We start from the raw sequence: 16,068 nt of genomic DNA, 5'->3' as shown, positions 1-16,068 counted from the left end.
GTTATTTCAACCTTTCTCCCCTCTCCCACCAGCCGTGATGTCTGATTCTCCAGTGGCAAGCATATGGCACATTACATTGGCCCGTGTTGCTACAACCCAACATCCTCCTCACTTATTTCCTTGTAGCTACCCACCACACTGATCTTGTGTTGCCAGCACTCATGATATTATCACATACCTCACTATATTTGGTGTTTTTCATAATGTCCCAACTCCTGGAGTCCACGGGTAAGGTGAGTGCCCAGAGGTGCCTTCACCTGCCAATGCCCGGTCGTGACTGTGGGTAGCATCACAGTAACTCTGCTTCAATTTATGCTCCCACCCCCAACAGCTGGTTGGTCGTGTGCCAGGCAGAGTCCTCTTATGACTCCAGCCAGGTCAGGAGTCTGATAGACCGGGAGTCCAGTGACCCTAACAATGAGTCAACAGTCTCAGTCCCCTGCTGTGTCTTGACACTTTTGCTCCAAGACATTTTACTATTCCCTTTTTGGGGGGATGGTAGAGGAGCCCAGGCTGACCCACTCCTCTGGGTTTCAGCCCAGAGACCCAGCATTAAGTCATTGGGACCAGTTCCTCACATTCCTCTCTATTTACTCACTCATCTCTCTTGTAGGCCTTTTCCAGACTCACATTCTCTGATTCTCCCTCTCTGGAAGTCCAATTTACTGGGATACTTCCCTCCACTATACTGCTAAAGATTACATCTTGGTAGTCTCTCAAGTAGCCACCCTCTCCTCTGATCTGCAGCCTTCCTATCCCCCAGGTGTTGCTGACCCAGCAATTAGCTCCAGCTGAGGAACTATCTCACCTACCTGTTAACCCCTTAGTGGCCGTAATAGAATGGGGTATAGACTCCTTGCGACAATTAGAAGCTTTAAAAAATAAGTTTCTAACACTCATGATTGTGGGAGAAAGCTGGAAACCAGAAACCTTAAAGGCTCAAACACCAGCTGGCAAATAAGAACTCAACATATATTTCAGAGAAGCAGCCGTGAGTACTCCTTTTCTCTTTCAACATATATTATTTTTATAAAATCTCATGATTTCGAAGTCATTCTCACAATTTTGGGGGGATTAGCAATACTGCTTCAAGTTTTTCAGTTCCTTTCCTGATCAGGAGACTGCATAAATATCGCACTTTGGACCCTGTATCAGTGGCTGTAAAATGCTACTATTCTGATTTGGTAGCATTTTACACCAGTCAGCATTCTTTGTGAACAGACTACATAAAAGTGCAAGGCAATGCAGAGTCAGGTTCTTTGCATGCACACTAAGGGTCTGATGATGCAGTTCTTACTCAGGCAAAATTCCCATTGAAGCAAATGGGAGTTTTGGTTCAGTAAGGCCTGTGGGACAGGCTCAAAGGGGATGTGACTTCCCTCCCTCTCTTTATGGCTAGTTGGGAGGAGGGTTCAAAAACTCTCTGTTGTAACATGGAGCCACAGTATAGAAATGGTTGCAAATCCCCTGCCCTAGGGTTTGACCATGACTAGCTGGCACAATGCTGAACATGACCTGTCACTAGTGATATTATCGCTAACTCGACTAGTCACAATCATGTTGTAACGCAATGACATTAGTAGTGATTACAAGGCCTCAGCCTCTCTAGCTTTGTGTTTAGAAGTCATGAATCAAAGCTGGCAGAATGAAAGGTCCCTTTACCCATGTGCTCCCTGTTGCCATACTCAAAGTATTGCCATCCTTTTCATGAAGGACATAGGGTATGTTTACATAGGGTGCTACTCCTGCTTAAAAAAAAGAACAGAAGAGAAGCTCAGCTGAATCACCAAGGATTGTGCTGAAGATTTGGAAATAAACCTATAGTACTTAACCAAGAATTTGCTGTCTTCAATTGACAGAAAAGAAAACTATTCACTCTGAGAGAATCAGGGTTGAGAGGAACAAGATTAGTCCATTGTAACAACATGCATTTATTCACCAGAAGTTTAAAAAAAAGAAAAAAAAAAGCACCACACGCTCACTGTTAGATCTTGTATTTTTTCCTTCTCCCTCCAACATGCAGATTGCATTTAATGAATTCTGGTTTATGTATCCACACTTAAGAATTCCTTTAGGATTGTAATCTCCCCAAAAGTAGGGGTAAATCCAAGGAGTAATGTTGAATAAGTCTACTTTGTTTATGCATGAAACAGTGTCAGCTCTTAGAGAACACTTAATATATACAAGATCTTAAACTAAGGTTCTCTAATAGCACTGGGAATATGGTTCCCATGGTTCCATCCATATATGGGACTGAAGCATCTTTTGAAACGGTTGGTTGTGGATCTTATTCCTAATGCATTTCTACCTGAAGCACTGGACACATGATTTTATAATTTAACAACCCGGAGAAAGAAGAGAAGGAAATAAATGAATTTAAATAACTAAACTTCCGGAATCCTAATATAATGCTTATTCGACTAGGTGGCACTTAGCCAGTGTATGTAAGGGGCATGGGGTTGTGGGTTGAGGTGCTGCTGACCTGGTTTATAGTATCCTCTGTTCGCTGTCAACTGTATCTGGTGTAAGGCATTCATGATGTCAAAGCAGTGCCTCTAGCTCTCCTGAGGATGTGCATACAGAGGGTGTCACTCTGCCTTCTAGACCAATGTCAATAAGCAATATCCCCAGTGCTCTAAAAGAGCTAAGGAGCCAGTCAGGATATAATCTGTATTACAAAAATACCTAAAGGCAAGACACTAAGGGGGGGACACTGTTGGGGATGGAGAAAAGATCAATATTTAATAAAACAAACAACAAAACAATCAGTGTGCCAGTGCTCCCTTCCCACATTCCCTCAGGCCTCAGAATATGACCTTACCGGTTTTACTAGAGCAGGGGTGGGCAAACTTTTTGGCCCGAGGGCCACATCTGGGTGGGGAAATTGCATGCAGGGCCAGGGCAGGGAGTTGGGGTGCGGGAGGGAGTGGGAGGTGTGGAGGAGGTGTGGTGAGCAGGAAGGGGCTCAGGGCAAGGGGTTGGGGCAGAGGAGGGGTGCGCAGTGTATGAGGGGGCTCAGGGCTGGGGGTTGGGGTGCAGTAGGAGGCTGAGGGCATGGGGTTGGGGTGCGGCAGGGGGCTCAGGGCAGGGAGCTGGGGTGCAGGAGGGGTTCGGGCTCTGGCCCGGTGCCACTTACCTGGAGCGGCTCCGAGATGGCAGCAGCACGCTCCAGGGCTGGGGCCAGGGCAGGCTGCCTGCCTGCCCTAGCCTCAGCCCCACGCCGCTTCCAGAAGCGGCCGGCATCACGTCCCTGCAGCCCCTGTGGGAGAGGGGGGGCAGAGAGCTCTGCGCGCTGCTCTTGCCTGTGGTACCTCCCCCGAAGCTCCCATTGGCCGCGGGTCAGAATTTTAGGGTTGCAGCCCCCTTACAAGTCAGCATATTTATCCCAGCAGATCTGACCTTAGTGCAATACCTGCAGTTCTGCTCTCTCCCAAGGGCTCTGACAGTGTATACCAGTGACGAGCCAGCTTTCACAAAGCACAGTACATTTATTTAGGGCACAAGTATCATAGAGAAAACATAGAATCATAGAATCTCAGGGTTGGAAGGGACCTCAGGAGGTCATCTAGTCCAACCCCCTGCTCAAAGCAGGACCAATCCCCAACTAAAGCATCCCAGCCAGGACTTTGTCAAAACCAGATAAACCAATAAAGAATCTACACTCATGCTAAGCTTACCAGGTGTCCCCCTTCTTCCACATGAAGGTAGGTTCCAGTCCTTCAAACCCTTCCAGCTGGGTGTTGCTCTCTTGATTACAGTTTCATGTCAGTCTGAAGATCAAATGAGAGACTTTCGGTCAGTTCAGGGTGGCCCTTTATACCAAAAGCCCTTTCTTTGTCTTCTGGGCCTCTTGACCCTGGTCTGAACAGTATAGGCAACTCCCTTAGGGGAATGGTACTACTCTGGAGCAGTTTACCTGTCCCAGGATTTGGAGTGATTATCCCCCACTATCTGGGTAACCCTCTCCCATAGAGCTAGAATACAATCCCTAGCTCACAAATATACCTATCACATTTATAGATACAAAGTTTTGATTAATATTCCCTTTGCCCATAGCCTCTGGCACATCTCAATATAATAGTATTTTGAAATTTCTACACTTCCAAGGTCTCACGTCTGCCACACCAAGATACTGTCTCACCAGTCCAGCCCAGACTTGTTGGAGGTGGGTCCCATGAGGTAGAGGGGGCCCCTGGGAATTCTTTTTTCAGGTGAGTGAGGAGGATTCTGACCCCTTTGTGGCCCAGCCTGCCTGCAGAGGTCTGCAACTTCTCTGTAAGCCATTCTGTCTCCTGTTGGGTGACCACCAATCAACTGAAATCCTTAACCCTACCAATGGGCCCATAGTTCATTTACCCAAAAGATCCTTCTTATCTCTGCTCCTCTAAAGCCTTGTAAAAGACTATTGCACGCTTCAGGGACATGATCAAAACACAGTTATGTCCCATCTACACTGTGGTGTAGTCAGCAACCCATCCTGTGACTTTTAATTCTGGGGAGAACCTATGTATTAGCACTAGGCAGCACAGTCTGTAATAGTAAGTCCTGGCGATAGAGAACCAAGGAGAACTACAGGGTCTGTCTATGTCCAGTAGCCAGAATAAAAGAATCCTTTTATATTCATAAAAACAATGAGGAGTCCAGTGGCACCTTAAAGACTAAAAGATATATTTGGTCATAAGCTTTCGTGACTAAAAAACCCACTTCTTTAGATGCAGGTGCCACCGAACTCCTCGTTGTTTTTATATTCATGACATAATACTCTCTGCTGCACTATCAGGGGCACTATTTGTAGGGGCACTATTTGGGTGGCAGAGGAGTACAGGGTGGTCAAGGACACAATAAGAGAGCTAAAGCCATGAAGTGAAGATCACCAGTCCAAGCATGAGCAAATCGTCAAAAACCTGGATACCTGAGATCATTCTTGTTTGAATTAATGTTTTCTTGCCACACAATAAATGATATTTATTTTCCATTCAGTGGTATGAGGCATCCAGAATCTTGCAAGAAATTCCAAAAACTTCATCCAATCCAAACCATTTGAGTTTGCCCATCTGTAAACAGGATAAACTAGTATAATTACATCCTGTGTGGGATGTCATTGAGGCTAAGCCACACTGCAAAGAAGATAATTAGCAGATAAAGTCAGTTACAAAGGGTGTTATCGCAAGGTAATGGTCTCTTGGTGCTATAGGAATACCCTTATCGAGAATAATTTGAAGGCAAAGTTATGCATTTATTTTCGAAGCTGGAGACACTGATCTCATGCCAATAGTTTATTATAGTAATGTTACCTCTGTTTATACAAAATGATTCATATAGCAGGTATCATTTGCTATGAGTAACATTTGTGGAATAGCAGGACAGTTTCATCTAGAAATGTGGAAATTTCATTACTGACTTCAGATATGACCTGTTTTCTTTAAATTCAGCCAAACAGAAACCAACCTAAAGTACTGTTTGTTGTTGGTTAAACTGGGTGAATTTGATCCTTATGAAAGTGGTAGGCTAGCAACACTGGTTAGAAGCAAAGATAATTGTATGCAAATACTATGATAGCCTCCCTTATGAGAGCTCTGCCAGTGTTCTGAATTCCACTGTGCTCTAAGAACATAAGAAGAGCCAATGCTCCATCTAGCCCAGGATCCTGTCTTCTGACAGTGGCCAGTGCTAGATGCTTCAGAGAGAATGAATAGTGCAATTATCAATTGATCCATTTCCTGTTGTCCTGTCCCAGCTTCTGGCAGTGAGAGATTTAGGGACACCTGGAACATGGGGTTGCATCCCTGCCCATCTTGATTCATAGCCACTGCTGGACCTATCCTCCATGAACGTATCTAATTCTTTTTTTGAATCCAGTCATAATTTTGGTCATCAACGGGTTCCATAGGTTGACTCCATGTTGTGTCAAGAAGTACTTCTTTGTGTTTGTTTTAAACCTACTGCCTATTAATTTCATTGGGTGACCCCTGGTTCTTGTGTTATATGAAGAGCAAAATAACACTTCCTTATTCACTTTCTCCACACCAGTCATGATTTTATAGACCTCTGACATATCCCCCGCTTAGTCGTCTCTTTTCTAAGATGAACAGTCCCAGACTTTTTTAATCTCTCCTCATATGGAAGCTGTGCCACATTCCTAATCATTTTTTTGCCCTTCTCTGTACCTTTTCCAATGCTGATATAGCTTTGTTGATGTGCGGCAACCAGAACTGCATGCAGTATTCAAGGTGTGGGTGTACCAGGGATTTATATAGAGGCATTATGATCTTTTCTGTCTCATTATCTATCCCTTTCCTAATGGTTCCTAACATTCTCTGAGCTTCTTTGACTGCTGCTGCACATTGAGCAGATGTGTTCAGAGAACAATGACTCCAAGAGCTCTTTTTTGAGTGGTAACAGCTAATTTAGACCCCCATCATTTTGTATGTATCATAGGGATTATGTTTTTCAGTGTACATTACTTTGCACTTATCAACATTGAATTTCATGTGGCATTTTGTCACCCAGTTTTTTGAGATTCCTTTGTAACTCTTCGTAGTCTGCTTTGGAATTAACTATCCTGAGTAATTGTGTATAGTCTGCAAACTTTGCCACCTCACTGCATACCTCTTTTTCCAGATCACTTATGAATATGTTGTACAGCACAGGACCCACCCACAACCACAATCCCAGAAGTGAGTCAAAAGAGCAGCATAACCAACCATGTGTAGAATTATAGCCCCCTTCCTGATTGATTCTCAGAACCTGCAGTGGCCGTACTACCTCTACTACCTCCCACATGAAGGAACAATTAGGTCTGATCTACACTTAAAATTTAGGTCAACATAGCAAAAAATCCACTGCCCAGTAGCTATCCCGACCTAACTCCCACTGTAGATGCAGCTAGGTAGATGGAAGAATGCTTCTGTTGACCTAGCTACCTTTGCTCAGGGATGTGGCGTTCCTACAATGATAGAAAAACCCTTTCTGTTACTGTAGGCTGCATCGGCACTATGGGGTTATGGCAGAATAGGTCCAGTGCTATAGTCCCTGTAGTGTAGAAATGGCCTTAGTTAGCCCTTTAAGCCTTCTCAGGAGGATACAATTTTTGCTCCTTACATTTAAATATCAAATTTCCTCCCATTTCAAATAACTTTGTAGATGATTAAATCTTATATAATTTACGTTTCATTGTCTATGCTGCTTATTTATCATTTGTGCTTCACTCAGCCTGGGCAAGAAAACAGATTCATCAGTTGAACGTCCTGGTTCTCTACACAAGCACAATGCTGCAATGTTTGTTTCATAAACACTTTTTGTTCCAGATAGTTGTCCTTCATCCCCCATTACCAATGGAATGATATAGGGAAAATACCACGAGGAGCATGACATTTTCATCTCTGGCTTCCGTTTAGGGATGTGGAGGGCAAAACTTCGCAGTACAAATGTGCAGAAATGTGTAGAAACTTTGGGTCCAGTTCTGCTCCCATTAAAGGCAAGGGCACAATTCCCATTGATTTCAAAGGCAGTAAGATTTCTGGTACCCTATTTCCAAAGTGGCCATTTGAGAGACAATCATATTTTAAAATGAAATTGTGTTCAGTGGTTTCAGGATTATGATTGTTTTCTGTTGAAATTCTTAAAGGTAACATACACTGAACTATTTGGCAATTAATTCAAGTCTTTACACCAACGTTTGATTGTTGGAAAAATAAAATTAAATGAAAATCCACCTCTACTTTGTAGTTTAGTAATATGTAGAGAACACAAAGCAATTACAGAAGCCCCAAAATAGTAAATGCACCGTTTATTATAAACTCCTGTAGCGCTGTTAGCACCTGGAACGTTAATAGTAAGTGACATTTTATTGCTAATTGTAACCTACATATTCACAGATTTTAACTTTTCTGTTAAGCAATTAATATAATTACAGAGAAATCACCTTTTAAAAACACATTCTTTATTGTACCAGAAACATTATTACAGTAGTAGAACAGGTAATAATGAAATTATGAAGTCCCTAGCTCTTTAAATTTACTTTTTCAGGTTCATTCCAAGAATATGAATAGCATATTAAATATAGATTATAAAATACCGATTCCCCCAAACAAAATTCACTGCGATATGTTTAGAAACACCTGAAACCTGTCATTCTGCCCCAGTACCATCGGAACCTCAATTAAAAGAAAAATGTCCAGGATACAGACAATAAACAAAAGAAAAATAATTCTGAATGCATTCAGTGGATACAAGGGGACGAGATCCTCCACCCATCTGCATCCTGCTCCCTCAAAATCTCCACCTAAAAACTTTTGGGGCAGGATCAGACACAGAGTACAGATTTTGGATGAATTTATATAATCCAGTAATATGAGAATTGTATCAATTGTGTGTTTTGAACTAGGTCAAGATTAAAGAGAGCATCTGGTTTTTGTTCACTTTTAATGGTGCTAAGTCTGTTGAACAGAAACATGCTCACTGACAATCACAGACTGAAGAACGTATTTCTCACTGCATCACCTGTGCCTGTGCTCAGCATATAACAACAGTAAAGCATTAGTAAATTCAGAGGCACTTTTTAAAAACAGCTAGTCCCTTGGCTGACCTGTACACAGGGCTAAATTGTTTCTTCTAACTAAATCTATAAATGTGTCGGTAGAATGTTTTAATGTTGCAGTTTTACATTTACAGAACATATTCTTAAAGAATACCTTCTGGTTTGGTTGATATTACGTGTGCGTACGGTTCATCTCTCTCTCTCTTCCGCCCCCCCTACACCCTCCTCTCTCTCTCTCACACACACACACACAAAGGCAAACATTAAAACAAGTTCCAATTTAAACCTTTTAGAAACCATTGCTGCATAAACAAAACATGAGTGCACACAGCAATTTCATGTTCTGAATCCACCCACTCACTTGTTCTCTGCGATTCAAGAACGGAGCCGCATGGGCAGATTCACAAGGTTTGAGTTACAGACATCTGTTCTGAAATAATACTCAGCAGGTTAAGGTTTGGTTCATTAAGCAATTTGTTCAACAGAGAAAAAAGATCTTTTAAAAACTGTTTTATTTTACCTTTAAATAATCACAACAGACACAGCACTATAAAAACATGTGACACAACCTGAAGGGGTAGCCATATGTGGATGAGTGTAAAAGATGATTCATCTTAAAAAGTATGATCCTAATGCTCTTTCTATATAAAACCAAAATGAATGCAAATACAGGAACAGAGGAATGACCATATTAGATCAGGCTTATGGCCCATCTAGTCTAGCATACTGTCTCCTACAAGGGCCAGTACCAGATGCTTCTGAAGGAGCAGAAACCAAATAGCAGGCAGATGTGGGATAATCTGTCCCCATGAATGTCTTGTCCTAATCCCTAATAAAGACTGGTTTAAGGTCCAAGATTTCTGTCCTTTCTAAAATGTTTTATTTGCATTAACTGCTCTAACTGTAGATATTCTTGTTATCCACCTATAGACATCCAATCCTGCTTTGAAACTTACTACATTTGTGGCCTCAATGAATTCATGTGATACTGAGTTCCACAGTCTAATTACAAATATTGCCTTTTATCAGGTTTGAACTTGCCACTTTTCAATTTCATTCAGTGTCTCCTTATTCTTTTTGTAACTGATGGAGAACAGAAGATTCTGATCTCTCTTCTATCATTCATTATGTTACATACTTTTATCATGTTGCCTCTTATTTGTCTCCTTTCCAAGGTAACCAATCCCAATTTTTTCAATTTCTCTGAGGCTAAAATCTTGAAAAGAATAGAGGAAGGACAAAGACTAATTTTCATTTCAGAGGCTTGCCTCAGGAAATGTCCCAAATTACTCTCAAACATTACTGGTGGATGCAAAGCACAGTCTCAGCTTGAGCGGAATGTGTTTTTCTCAGCCTTCACAGTGGCATAGGTTGTTATCCCTGTGTTCTGATCCTTTCCTTGGCTCCCATGCTAATATTGTTGTCAATTCAAGGACTTGGTCCCGATCTACAAATCCACCAAGTCTCTCCAGTGACCATATCTCCATCCATGACCTACCTACACTGCTCTTCTCCGCTGGGACAATGCAGTTCACAAAACCTAGAATGAAATGTGTGAGAGCAGATAAAGCATTCTTAGTAAGGGAAGGTGGAAGAGCTTGTCATGCAGACTTAATTCATCTGGCAAGTACTTAGATACTATAGTGATGGATGCTATCGTAAACTCTAAGATAAATAAACATGATGCAAGTCCCAAAGTAATATACAGTATGAGCTTACTCCTACTCACTTCAATGGGAGCAGGATTGGGCAAATATTTCTAGACTAGATAAATTTGAACTATAATTTGTGGCCCTAGGCAGAATTTCACTCTAAGACGGTATGCTTTATTTCTTCACTCTCATTCTACATTTTAAATTTCTTCTCACCTCCTAATTTGTCACTAGCAAATACAAATGAGTGATCAAAACAACACACTTGTAAATCATTTCCCCCAAAAGTTTCTTTGAAATAACTGAAGTTGCCAATGAGTGTCTCCTCTCTATTGTAAGAAAAAGTCATATCTGACACAAGATCCAGTCTCATTTCATGTTACAGCTTTGAAAACTACAATTTCAAAGCCATCTCTATAATATTTAGAAAATACAATTCCCTAGTTGTTCAGATTACACATCAGCTTTGGTCACTTTACCTAACGCAAAGTCAAAACATTGCAACCTGTGGAGTTATCACATGCTCATTCTACTGTGGGGTAAGAAATTACTCTCTGGGGACCACTCCCCCAGCCACCTTACAGCATGCATGGGCAGAAGCTGTGGTCTCATAGATCCATGTCCGCATATAGCTCAAAATCCTCCTGCCACAGGTGAAGGTGAGTTCAGTGTGCAGAGGGGCTTTCTATGCTAACAGAATCAGTGTTATATTGCAGAGCAAATCCCTGTAGGTGGGAGGGGGGTGGTGCCATGAACTTGCACCATTCCTGCCATCATACCCAAAATTATGGAGCCACAAACACAGTGAAAGGGCTTCCATAGAGATCAACTGATGGGTGTGTGGAGGAATCGGATCATTTGCATCTCTTCTGGTAAATGGGTCTCACTGTCTCCTAATCCATCTCCTATGGAATTATTTCTCTCCCAGCTTAAGTTAGACAAGTTTTTCATATGATTGCTAGACAACACATGGTGATCAGATGTTTTATGGATTTTTATAACAAACGTCTCCATAAAGAACTTTCAGACAACCATAAATTATGTTACTGGATGGATCGGATAGAGAGCCTTTCATCTGTAGGAACTCATAGTGAATCTGATCCAGGTCAGTAAATTATCAGTGATCTTTGACTGTATAATACGAGTTTAGGGGGGTTAGTTTAGTCTCAACTATGCAAGTGTGCAGGTCAACAAAAACACAGTCACATTTGGCATCCTTGTTGATAGTCTCAGAGAGGACGGGAGAACTTGTGGCACCTTAGAGACTAACAAATTTATTTGAGCATAAGCTTTCGTGAGCTACAGCTCACTTCATCTGATGCATTCAGTGGAAAATACAGTGGGGAGATTTATATAGAGAGAGAACATGAAACAATGGGTGTTATCATACACACTGTAACCAGAGTGATCACTTAAGGTGAGCTATTACCAGCAGGACACAAATCAGACGTCAAGAATTATAACATTCAAAAACCAGTTGGAGAACACTTCAATCTCTCTGGTCACTCGATTACAGACCTATAAGTGGCAATACTTCAACAAAAAAACTTCAGAAACAGACTCCAAGGAGAGACTGCTGAATTGGAATTAATTTGCCAACTGGATACAATTAACTTAGGCTTGAATAGAGACTGAGAGTGGACGGGTCATTACACAAAGTAAAACTATTTCCCCGTGTTTATCCCCTCCCCCCACTGTTCCTCAGACGTTTTTGTCAACTGCTGGAAATGGAACCACTACAAAAGGTTCCGACCCCCCTCCCCACCCCCCACTCGCCTGCTGGTAATAACTCACCTTAAGTGATCACTCTGGTTACAGTGTGTATGGTAACACCCATTGTTTCATGTTCTCTATGTATATAAATCTCCCCACTGTATTTTCCACTGAATGCATCCTATGAAGCGAGCTGTAGCTCACGAAAGCTTATGCTCAAATAAATTGGTTAGTCTCGAAGGTGCCACAAGTCTTCCTTTTCTTTTGCGAATACAGGCTAACATGGCTGCTACTCTGAAACCTGTCAGAAAGGACAAGGACTGAGGCCCAGACCCTCAAAAGATATTTAAGTGCCTCACAGCCATTGAAATCAATGGAAGTTGGGTACCTCTGAGTACTTTTTAGATTCTGGACCAGAGTGCCTGATCTAAAGCCCATCCATGTTAGTGGAAAGACTCCCATTGACTTCAATGGACTTTGGATCAACACCTAAATGGATCTGGAGGCTGAATTACCCTGTCAGCCTTAGAAGGCCTCTATATCAGGGCTGAGGCATGCTGTTGGGTAGCATGGGGAAGCTTGTACAGCTGTTCACTACGCTGTACCCACTCTGTGAATAAACAGAGCACTTCATATTTGAGGGCTGTCACAGCTTTCAGGAGAATTTAATTCACTCAAAAGAGAGATATCTCATGATGCTCACCTGGTCATCTTCTCAAGAAAGTAGGGTTGTCAAGTGATTAAAAAAAATAATCACGATTAATAGTGTGATTAAAAAACTAATCATGATTAATTGCTGTCATAAACATAGAGATAAGGGTCGCATAAAATCCCTCCGGGGCAGCTGTACTGAATCGTTTTACCTGAAAGGAACTCAAATAACCTAGCTGGCACCAGACCAGAAAGACCAATGAGGAAAGAAGATACTTTCAAATCTGGGGGAGGAGGATGATTTGTGTGTGGCTCTCTTTGTTTGTTCCCTCTCTGGATGGAGAGAGAAGCCAAGCAGGGACAACATCTCCTAAAAATATACCTGGAATAATCCATCTAAGAATTACAAAAATTGTAAGTGAGGAAAAGAAATGCATCAGGTTATCTTTTGTTTTAGCTTGTGAATTTTCCCTATGCTAAGAGGTAGTTTTATTCCTGTTTTTGTAACTGTGAAGCTGAGTCCAGAGGGGAGTCCTCTGTGTTTTAAATCTTTTTATTACCCTGTAAAGTTACCTTCCATCCTGATTTTGCAGGTGTGATTCTTTTACTTTATAATAAAGTTCTTCTTTTAAAAAGGAAAGGAGTACTTGTGGCACCTTAGAGACTAACAAATTTATTTGAGCATCCGATGAAGTGAGCTGTAGCTCACGAAAGCTTATGCTCAAATAAATTGGTTAGTCTCTAACGTGCCACAAGTACTCCTTTTCTTTTTGCGAATACAGACTAACACGGCTGCTACTCTGAAATTTATCATGAAAGTTGAACTTACAAATGCAGTATTATGTACAAAAAACCAACTGCATTCAAAAACAAAACAATGTGAAACTTTAGAGCCCATAAGTCCACTCAGTCCTATTTCTTGTTCAGCCAATCGCTCAGACAAACAAGTTTGTTTATATGTACAGGAGATAATGCTGCCTGCTTCTTGTTCACAATGTCACCTGAAAGTGAGAACAGGTGTTCTCATGGCACTATTGTAGCTGGCATCACAAGGTATTTACATGCCACATGCGTTAAAAATTCATATGTCCCTTCATGCTTCAACCACCATTCCAGAAGACATGCGTCAATGCTGATGACGAGCTCTGCTCGATAACAATCCAAAACTGTGCGGACTGACACATTCATTTTCATCATTTGAGTCAGATGCCACCAGCAGAAAGCTGATTTTCTTTTTCGGTGATTTGGGTTCTGTAGTTTCCGAATCAGAGTGTTGCTCTTTTAAGACTTCTGAAAGCATGCTCCACACCTCATCCCGCTCAGATTTTGGATGGCACTTCAAATTCTTAAACCTTGGGTCGAGTGCCATAGCTATCTTTAGAAATCTCACACTGGTACCTTCTTTGCATTTTGTCAAATCTGCAGCGAAAGTGTTCTTAAAATGAACATGTGCTGAGTCATCATCCAAGACTACTATAACATGAAATATATGGCAGAATGCAGGTAAAATAGAGCCAGAGACATACAATTTTCCCCCAAGGCGTTCAGTCACAAATTTAATTAACACTTTTTTTTATTAAATGAGCATCATCAGCATGGAAGCATGTCCGCTGGAATGGTGGCTGAACATTAAGTGGCATATGGATATTTAGCAAGTCTGGCACATAAATACCTTGCTTTGCCAGCTACAAAAGTCCTATGTGAACGCCTGTTCTCACTTTCTGGTGACGTTGTAAATAAGAAGCGGGTAGCATTACCTCCCATAAATGTAAACAAACTTGTTTGCCTTATCAATTGGCTGAACAAGGAGGAGGACTGAGTGGACTTGTAGGCTCTAAAGTTTTGCATTGTTTGGTTTTTGAGTGCAGTTATGTAACAAAAAACAAAATCTACATTTGTAAGTTGCACCTTCACAATAAAGAGATTGCACTACAGTACTTGTATGAGGTGAACTGAAAAATACTGTTTCTTTTGTTTATCATTTTTACAGTGCAAATATTTGTAATAAAAATGATAATATAACGTGAGCAGTGTACACTTTGTATTCGGTGTTGTAATTGAATATATTTAAATATGTAGAAAAACGTCCAAAAATATTCAGTAAATTTCAGTTGGTATTCTATTGTTTAACAATACAACCAAAACTTCTATTAATTGTTTCATTTTTTTAATCGTGATTCATTTTTTTTAGTTAATCGTGTGAGTTAACTGCGATTAATTGACAGCCCTACAAGAAAGGAAATCTTCACAAAACAAACAGTAGTGTAGATTTAATTTCCACTAAAAAGATGACAGGAGAGGTGGGGTGAGGCAGGAATTGTTTGGTAAATAGGAAAGCAAGCACATATTAAACTGCAGGAAACAACACTGTTTGCATTTCCACTTTATTTCCAAGTTTCTGGGAGGAAATTATATAATATTTATTCTGTATCTTTAACAAAAGTAGCAAGAGACCAGCAGACCAGATGTCCATAATTACCACAAAAAGAAAAGGAGGACTTGTGGCACCTTAGAGACTAACACATTTATTTGAGCATAAGTTTCATGTAGCTCACGAAAGCTTATGCTCAAATAAATTGGTTAGTCTCTAAGGTGCCACAAGTCCTCCTTTTCTTTTTGCGAATACAGACTAAGACTGCTGTTACTCTGAAACCTATAATTACCACAGCATTTGTTACCTGACAACAATCTAGATGCCAATATTACAGAGCACTCCTGTGGGAGGTAACAACTGGAGCAGAGCAATAAAAATGAAAAGTCGAGAAGAGCCGATAATGACTGAGCAGGGCCCCCTGAGTCCTCATTAACATATGCACATGCAGAGAGACACACCCGCAGGTCATTAATCTCCTGGATCCACAGGTAAAACCCGCCGAGAAGCTCTGAAGACTCACGGACGCTCAGTGGAAAGGGCTCCCCCGCCTGCACCCTCCTTCGCTGGGGTTCGGGGAGCGCCGCCTCCCCGCTCCGTTAGCTCCTTTCACCCCACCGGACGCCCCTCCCTTGGGGCCTTGCCCTGTCGCCCCGCCCGGGCCCCCACCCCGCTGCAGCCGCCCCACGAGGCCAGCCTCCCCCAGCGATCGTGCCCGGCCTACCCGTCCCACCTCATCTCTGCCCCGGCAGGCTGCGCGCACGTGCCACAGAAAGCGTCCCCAGCTAGCAACAGTTGTTATGCAGGAGGCGGGGTTTCAACAGCTCTCGGCCGCTGATTGGGTGGCTCTTGGGCCTTTCTCCAGAGGCGGAGCGGCGGGGGCCTAAATCCCGCATCGGGGGCCGAGTGCGCAGGCGTATTAGGCTGCCTTACTGCTGCCTGATTAGAAACTGTCGCCCGCTCTTCGTGCTCGCTACAGAACCCGGGGGCAGTTCGCGCTCCCGCAATCCACGAAGGACCCGCCTTTATCACTCAAGCCTCGTAGGCAGCGCTTTTTTGGGCTGGTTTCCGAGTTTGTTCTACAGGCATTCGGCGTAGCGCTCTACAAAACTGCCTCCCGCCGCCGGGGCCCGACAGGCTGG

At 42.3% G+C, this 16,068-nt stretch overlaps 1 long non-coding RNA gene across 1 annotated transcript in view; it reads right to left on the bottom strand.

The window, feature by feature from the left end:
- Positions 1-15,930, bottom strand: part of LOC141985333 (uncharacterized) — a 53,856-nt gene extending 37,926 nt beyond the window's left edge. The window contains exons 1-3 of the long non-coding RNA XR_012638908.1: positions 15,660-15,930; positions 4,913-5,054; positions 3,678-3,770 (exon numbers count right to left, since the gene is read on the bottom strand). This is a non-coding gene — a long non-coding RNA (uncharacterized LOC141985333). The remainder of the gene's footprint in view (positions 1-3,677; positions 3,771-4,912; positions 5,055-15,659) is intronic.
- Between the last annotated feature and the right edge of the window lie 138 nt (positions 15,931-16,068).

Source organism: Natator depressus, chromosome 3, assembly GCF_965152275.1.
Source record: "Natator depressus isolate rNatDep1 chromosome 3, rNatDep2.hap1, whole genome shotgun sequence".
Taxonomy (NCBI): Eukaryota; Metazoa; Chordata; order Testudines; family Cheloniidae; genus Natator; species Natator depressus.
Note: the sequence above shows the minus strand (reverse complement) of the source record. Positions and strands in the feature narration are given on the sequence as shown.